At 46.9% G+C, this 6424-nt stretch overlaps 1 protein-coding gene across 1 annotated transcript in view; it reads left to right on the top strand.

The window, feature by feature from the left end:
- Positions 1–96: 96 nt before the first annotated feature.
- The window catches only part of FAM20B (FAM20B, glycosaminoglycan xylosylkinase), a 41000-nt gene continuing 34672 nt past the window's right edge, over positions 97–6424 (top strand). Inside the window, exon 1 of the mRNA XM_025214770.1 lies at positions 97–382. The gene's annotated coding sequence lies outside the window, so the exon portion shown is untranslated. The remainder of the gene's footprint in view (positions 383–6424) is intronic.

The raw sequence follows: 6424 nt of genomic DNA, 5'->3' as shown, positions 1-6424 counted from the left end.
GCCCCGGGCGGGGGAAACTGAGGCACTGCGCGTCCCGCCCCGCCCCGGCCCGCGGCTCCTTTCTCTGCTCGCGGTTCTCGGGCCCCCCCGAGCCCTGGTCGTGTCGCGCCCAGTGCCGCCCCCTCTTTTGACGCCCCTGGCTCGCGTCCTCGCTTCATGTCGGAAGCGCCAGGGCCCCCAGCGCCGGCCCCTGAGGGCCCCTCTACGGAGCGCCTCGCCCGGAAGCCGTCGGGCCTCCAGGGTCTCGTCGCAGACCGCGGGGCTCTTTCCACACCCTGCTGGACCAAAGAAGCAGCCTCCCTGCCACGTCTCCGGCAGCTCTTGTCCACTTGAGGAAGTGATTGCAGTTTGCGTGGCCGGCCGCGGACAGGCAGGCTCAAAGGTAGCCCCTGTGAGCGAGCATGAGTGCTCCTGGGATCGTTGGCCGCGCCTGTCACACAAGGTGTGGATTTGACGCGCGAGGGGTTGTCTTCTTCCTCAGCCCGGCTGGCCCAGATCGTCCCCAGTCTGTGTAAACCCACAGGACGCCACTGAAGTCAGTGGGTCCCCGCTGCCGAGCTGTGCTAGCAGAAGCTCTGGCCCTGTTTGCGTGTTGACAGGTGTGAGCAAGTGACCGACTCATACCAATGGAGGCCCCAGTCCTGCTGCCAGCCCCACATGGGCAGGCTTTACTAGCAGTTCGCAGGAGGAAGTTTGAATCTTGCAATATGGTTTTAGCTTGGAAGCAACCTGGCATCCTGTTTCAGGTGTCTCCCAAGTCAAACTTATTTGCTTTACTGACAAAGCAAGATTTATTTTTCATGTGCAAACCATGGGCATAAGGAAGCAAGGTGGGTCCGGTTCTGGTTTGCAGGTCATCCATAGCTAAGCTCTGATGCAGGATCAGCTGACCTGGATCTGTGGGTTACTGACTGTTCCCCTCTCCCTTCCTTTGAGCCTGATGGAACCAATGGGTTCGTCACATGCTAGGGTCGGGTTTGTTATTACTTGAGGTCAGATAGGTTTTCAGATTTTAGCTTGGCTTTTGGGGGCATCTTTTTGCTCATCAACCGAATGAACTTGATCATGAAGTGAGCCCCGTACCGAGAAGAGAATGCATGCCATTTGCTGTGATGAAGCTTCTGCACTTTGTGTCCCTGTCTACGGTAGACTTCCTTTGTATATTGTGGTTACAGTAGTAATCACAGTAATAGCAGCAGTGGGAGCTGTAACTTGTTTTAAAAAAAAACAGAAAACATGCTGGCAGTTCCTGACATTTTTACCATGGCAGGTTTAGATGACCCAGTAGTTGAGATGCTTTGTGACCATGAATAATGTGGGTACATGTAGGGTACGACTTCTATTTTGGTCACTAGTTGTCCAGTGTATAGTGGCTGGCAAAGTCCTGCCATACGCAGCTGGAATCAGGGAAGCATTCTGCTTCCTGAGGGCAGATGTGTAATTCTCCAGGACATTCAGTGGGCAATAATATATAGCTCATGTGTCCCTAGAGGTAAATGTTACTTTTCCGTCCAGAACCACGTAGTCCTCCCATTGATTTCAGCGGGTCTTCAGAGATGGATCTTCTCTGCGTATTTTAGTGCTAAGATGCCTCTGTCTTCTCAGAATTCTACTTCCTTGGGTCTGTATAAGGCATGTGCATCTTAGCAGGTCTTATGATGTGATCATATTTGGATGGAGAACAGTATGAAGCTGCTGGTCCTCATCCACAGCTAGCTTAGTGTGTTGAAGATTTGCCCAGGACATCGCTCACTTGGGCTGACTTCTGGGCCCACCCTCAGTCTCAGGGGTTCAAAACTATACTTTGTATATCCAGGAGAGTGCCCTAATCTCCAAGCTATGGGGCACATGGCTGTGAGGCAGACCACCCTCTTATTTTGTTGAAGTTGCCCCACTGAACAGCCAAGTGAGAGAGAATCACAAGGTCAAAAGGAGAGCAGACAAGAGGATGCATGCCCTGGGAGGGAGGGAGCTCTAGGTTCCAGCCCTTGCTTCCAAGGTTGTTCATACACTTTATCCAGTACTAACAGCAATGTATATTCAGGTCATGTTACTATAAGTTATGGCAATATCTTGCTTTAGTAACAGGGGCAGGAACTTACACTGATGTAACTTCATTAGGCAAGTGGGAGGGAACTCTGGCCTGACGTGCACAGGGTGAGTTTAAAACAAATCGCTTGTCAATCAGGAAGCTCACTTGATGCTGTGGTGCCTCTACCCATTCATTAATGCACAGTAGTTACTGCACATGTAATTTAGCATTTAATGAAGTACTAACTAAATGGGTAGTAATTAGAATTACTGTGCAGTAGCGCTGGCAAATGCCTTCTTAGTGAGACTACTGTGCCGTAGCGTATTAGCACTGTCCGTGGTGTGACGCGCTACTTCACAGTGTTATTAGGCTACTGCGCATTAAGCATCTCATGTGGATGCACCCCGTAATTTCTTTACAATTTGAACGTTCAGGGTCTAGAACAGACTCTCCTCATAGAGGTAGTACAGTCACCTACCCTGGAGATTTTTAAAAAACAACTGGACATGCACCTTGCTGCGGTCATCTGACCTCAGCAGTCTTTCCTACCCAAATGCAGGGGGGCTGGACCTGATGATTTCATGAAGTCCCTTCTAGCCCCTAACATCTATGAATTAATCTTTGCTCCAAACCCTGGTGCCCACTCCTTCCTATTAGGGATTTTGGGCCATGCTTTCCAAGAGGTCTTGGCTGCATGAAGCTGCTCTGTAATGAGGCCTGCCATTCAATGCAGTGCAATCTGGGCATCCATTCCAGCAGTTTCAAACCCCAGGTAGAGCCCCCTGTGAAGTCTGCTCTCTGCCCCTTGTGGATCTTTATGCAGTTTTCCCAATGACTGTAATGCAAAATACACAAACATCAGTAGAAGCAAAGGCTGACTTCCTCCCTGCTAGGGCAGCATCCGTCATCTTGGGCTAGACTGAGGTTCCCACCCTCTTGCTTGTTCTTCTGTGCCAAGGATATGTTCTCACTCAGCTGGGCCACTGGATAGCCTCAACAGAAAGTTTTTCCTCAGTATTATTTGGCTTGTGATCTTGGAATTATGTGAATGTTCTGTCAGTTGGGAGGTTTATCTTTTAAATCCCCTTGTGGTAGTGGTGAACTTAGAACCTAGGTCTTCTGAGTTTCTGTTGTTCTGGGGTGCTGCCTTAACCACTGGGCTATTGGGCAGAAGGTAGGTAGTATTAGCACTATTATTACTCTGGTGTGTGTTCAGTGTTAAAGAGTTGCTAGTGGATCCTTTTGGCCTTTTACAGTTTTGGAGGTTTACACTTGATGTCTGTGCTTCCATGGTAAAGCTGAACAGCAACACAGAATGAAAATGGGCTCAGATGCTTCCGTGGCAGTAGTGAAGCATGTCTGAGCATGCACAATAGGAACAAACTTAGGCACAAAGAGTGAAACTGTAGCTGCATAAGGCATGTAGGTATGTACACACAATTCAGGCTGTTACATGAGATATAAAGTGAAATATTTTTGTGTGACTTGGATGCCTAAAAACTGCATGAGTGGCACAGACTGGTCTTAGCAATTAAATGGATTTCCTCTGTCAAGTGCCTGTTGCTGGTGGAGGCATTGGAAAGTATTTCATAAGGGAAAAATTCTAGCAAAGAGAATGCCTTGGAGAAGAGCCTGTTACAGAGTAAGAGATACGAGCAACACTGAAGAGATGCGTTCAGCAGACCTGTAACACTAGATCGCTAGGGTACTCCACACCAGTCCCCAAATTAAAAGAGAAGTAGTAACAGCACAAACCTGAAACTGCTCAGATAATATCTGTGGGAGTATGGGAATGGCAGAAACCTAAGCTGATGAGATCTGTATTGAGAGGGGGAGAGGAGCTAAGCCACCAAGCAGGCCTACCAGAATAGGGAGACACCAAGAGAAAATGCTCTAAACTGCCATTTCCATTGCAATTGGTCTTTATGGCTTTTCTAAAAGATTCTACAAGATTTTTCTTCATATTTTCTGTGACAAACCTTACGGTCTTCTTTCTAGGGCCCTCGGGCATAAACCAGGACACATTTATAAATAGCTATAAAATGTATTTATTCCTAGACCTTCAACTTAGCTATGAAATTCTTGGGCTGGCTGGCCCTCTCCCTGACCTAACATTTCTCTTCCTTGGAAATCCTGATTACTAGGTGAACATTCATAAAATATATCCAGACACCATTGTGCTAGGCACCTTATAAGTGTCTATAAAGATAATTTGGGTCCTTTCCTTGAAATGTATGTGTTGCTGCCTTCTAGACATGGTTCTTTTTTAACTTTTCAGGGTGCAGAATAGGCTCTTTAATTGTGTTCTGCTGCTTACAGTATAGAGTGCACTTCTGGTAGACGGAGCTGAGCTGGCATGAAGGTGCTCTTCCATTGCTGGACTTTCAACTTTTAGTGGTACGGGTGGACTACATTTCACCAACAAAAGGGCAAAGGGATGTTTCAAAGAGGAGAATCCTGGCTACAGTGTGTTACAACAGCTCCTGGCTGTCAGTTTGATGAAAGGGATGGTATTGCTGCTATGTGGTTTAAACAGGAATATTTTGCTTTGCCTTGTTGACTGGTTTTTACATGCTGTGATAGTTCTATTTAATAAGTGAGTGGGCATACATTAGTTGAGACATTTGTGTGTGTGTATGTAGTGTGCATTGATGTCTTAGAAATGCTATAATTTAGTTGTGAGGTTAGGAGGGTTTGATATTTGCAAAGAACATAGAACCAGCCAGGACCAGAGCTGAAATCCATTAGAAAATACCTCAAGGGAGATTAGGAAAAAGTAACAAGGGTCCCTTGTATATGCCTAGCCACCTTGTTGTAATATTAAAAAAAAGGCATGTGCTTCTATTTTTTTTATGCAATGAAGGATGTTTCTGTGATGTCCTTGATGTGCAGGTGGAGTTTGCTTGGGTAATAAAGCTCTTTGGACTATGCCTTTGTAGAAGAGCTGTTGGAGATAAGAAAGCTGAGTGAAAAGGCCATTCAGCAAGCCCCTGATTCTTTGAAGCAAAGGAACAAGAGAGCACCTTCTCCTGAAAATAAGGGTAAGAAATTTGCCAGAAATTTGCTAGCCAGAGGCCAATATGAAATATGAAGGGGGCCAGAGGAAGGCCATAATGAAGCCTGGCTTCATTCCAGTCAAAAAAGAAGAAAGTGTTGTCAGCAGACCCTACATAGTGATCAGTTTTCTAGTCTCTGGTTTGTATGTGCTTAAAAGACAGGGGACTTCATGTTCAAGGGGAAAACTAGCAAGACTGAGCTATCAGTGCCTTTTGGTTGTTCTAAAGCAACGTTTCTCAACCTGTGGGTCGTGACCCAAAAGTGGGTCACAAGAACATATGAAAAGGTTGCAGACAAACTTTAAAAATGGATCAACACATTTTAAAAATGGATTCTGTTTTAGAGGAGAAAAATGTGGGAAACTGTGGCTTTTCCCTTGCAGGTTGACGAAGTTCCAGCCTGTGAGGGGATGCTTGGGGCCCCCCAGGCTCCACACACCCACCCCCTGCTTGACATGCTGGGACCTGGAGGTGGGGGGCAGCGGGTCAGGAATGAAGGGCACTGGGTTGGGACTGGCCATCAGTGTTTACAAATGGGTTCTGGTACAAAAAAGTTGAGAACCACTGTTCTAAGGGATGAAGCAATACAGGTTCTTGGCTGCTCTGTTGCTCTGCCTTATTTTTGCTGAATCTACAGGCCATTTCTTGCTCTCTCTTGTCTTTGGATTTCTGAGACTCTCATCTATTTGATTCTTATTCCAGGATTACTGCTCAGATCTACTTTGCCCCCTCTCTCTGTTAGTATGCCCTAAGGCAGTGGTTCTCAACCTTTTTTGTACCAGGACCCATTTGTAAACATCAATGGCCCGTCCCGACCCAGTGCCTCTCACTCCCGACCCATTCCCCCTGCCCCCAGTATGTAAGGCAGGTGGTGGGTGTGTGGGACAGAGAGGGGTGTGTGTGTGTGTGTGTGTGTGTGTGTGTGTGGTGTGGGAGGGCCCCAAGCAACATCTTGTAGGCTGGAACTCTGCCAGCCTGTAAGGGAAAAGCCACGGTTTCCCATGGTTTTTCTCTTTTTTTAAAGGAGAATCCATTTTTAAAGTTTGTTTGCAACCCTTTCATATATTCTTGTGACTCACTTTTGGGTTGCGACCCACAGGTTGAGAAATGGTGCCCTGAGGCACTGTCCTTGGTCTGATACCACCTCTACCCTGACTCAGATCTACCTTGCCAGATTCACAGGTCTTTTTTCTCAAGCTGCTTCTCGGTGATCTGAAGCCCTTTCAATCAAATGTGATTCACACTAAGCTTCTGATTGTATCTCCTAAACCCCCTTCTCACTCTTGCTATTCACTATCCTCCCCTGTCACCCAGGCCTCTAATTTTAGATAGACTC

The sequence above is a fragment of the Alligator sinensis genome, unplaced genomic scaffold, assembly GCF_000455745.1.
Source record: "Alligator sinensis unplaced genomic scaffold, ASM45574v1 scaffold293_3, whole genome shotgun sequence".
Taxonomy (NCBI): domain Eukaryota; kingdom Metazoa; phylum Chordata; order Crocodylia; family Alligatoridae; genus Alligator; species Alligator sinensis.
Note: the sequence above shows the minus strand (reverse complement) of the source record. Positions and strands in the feature narration are given on the sequence as shown.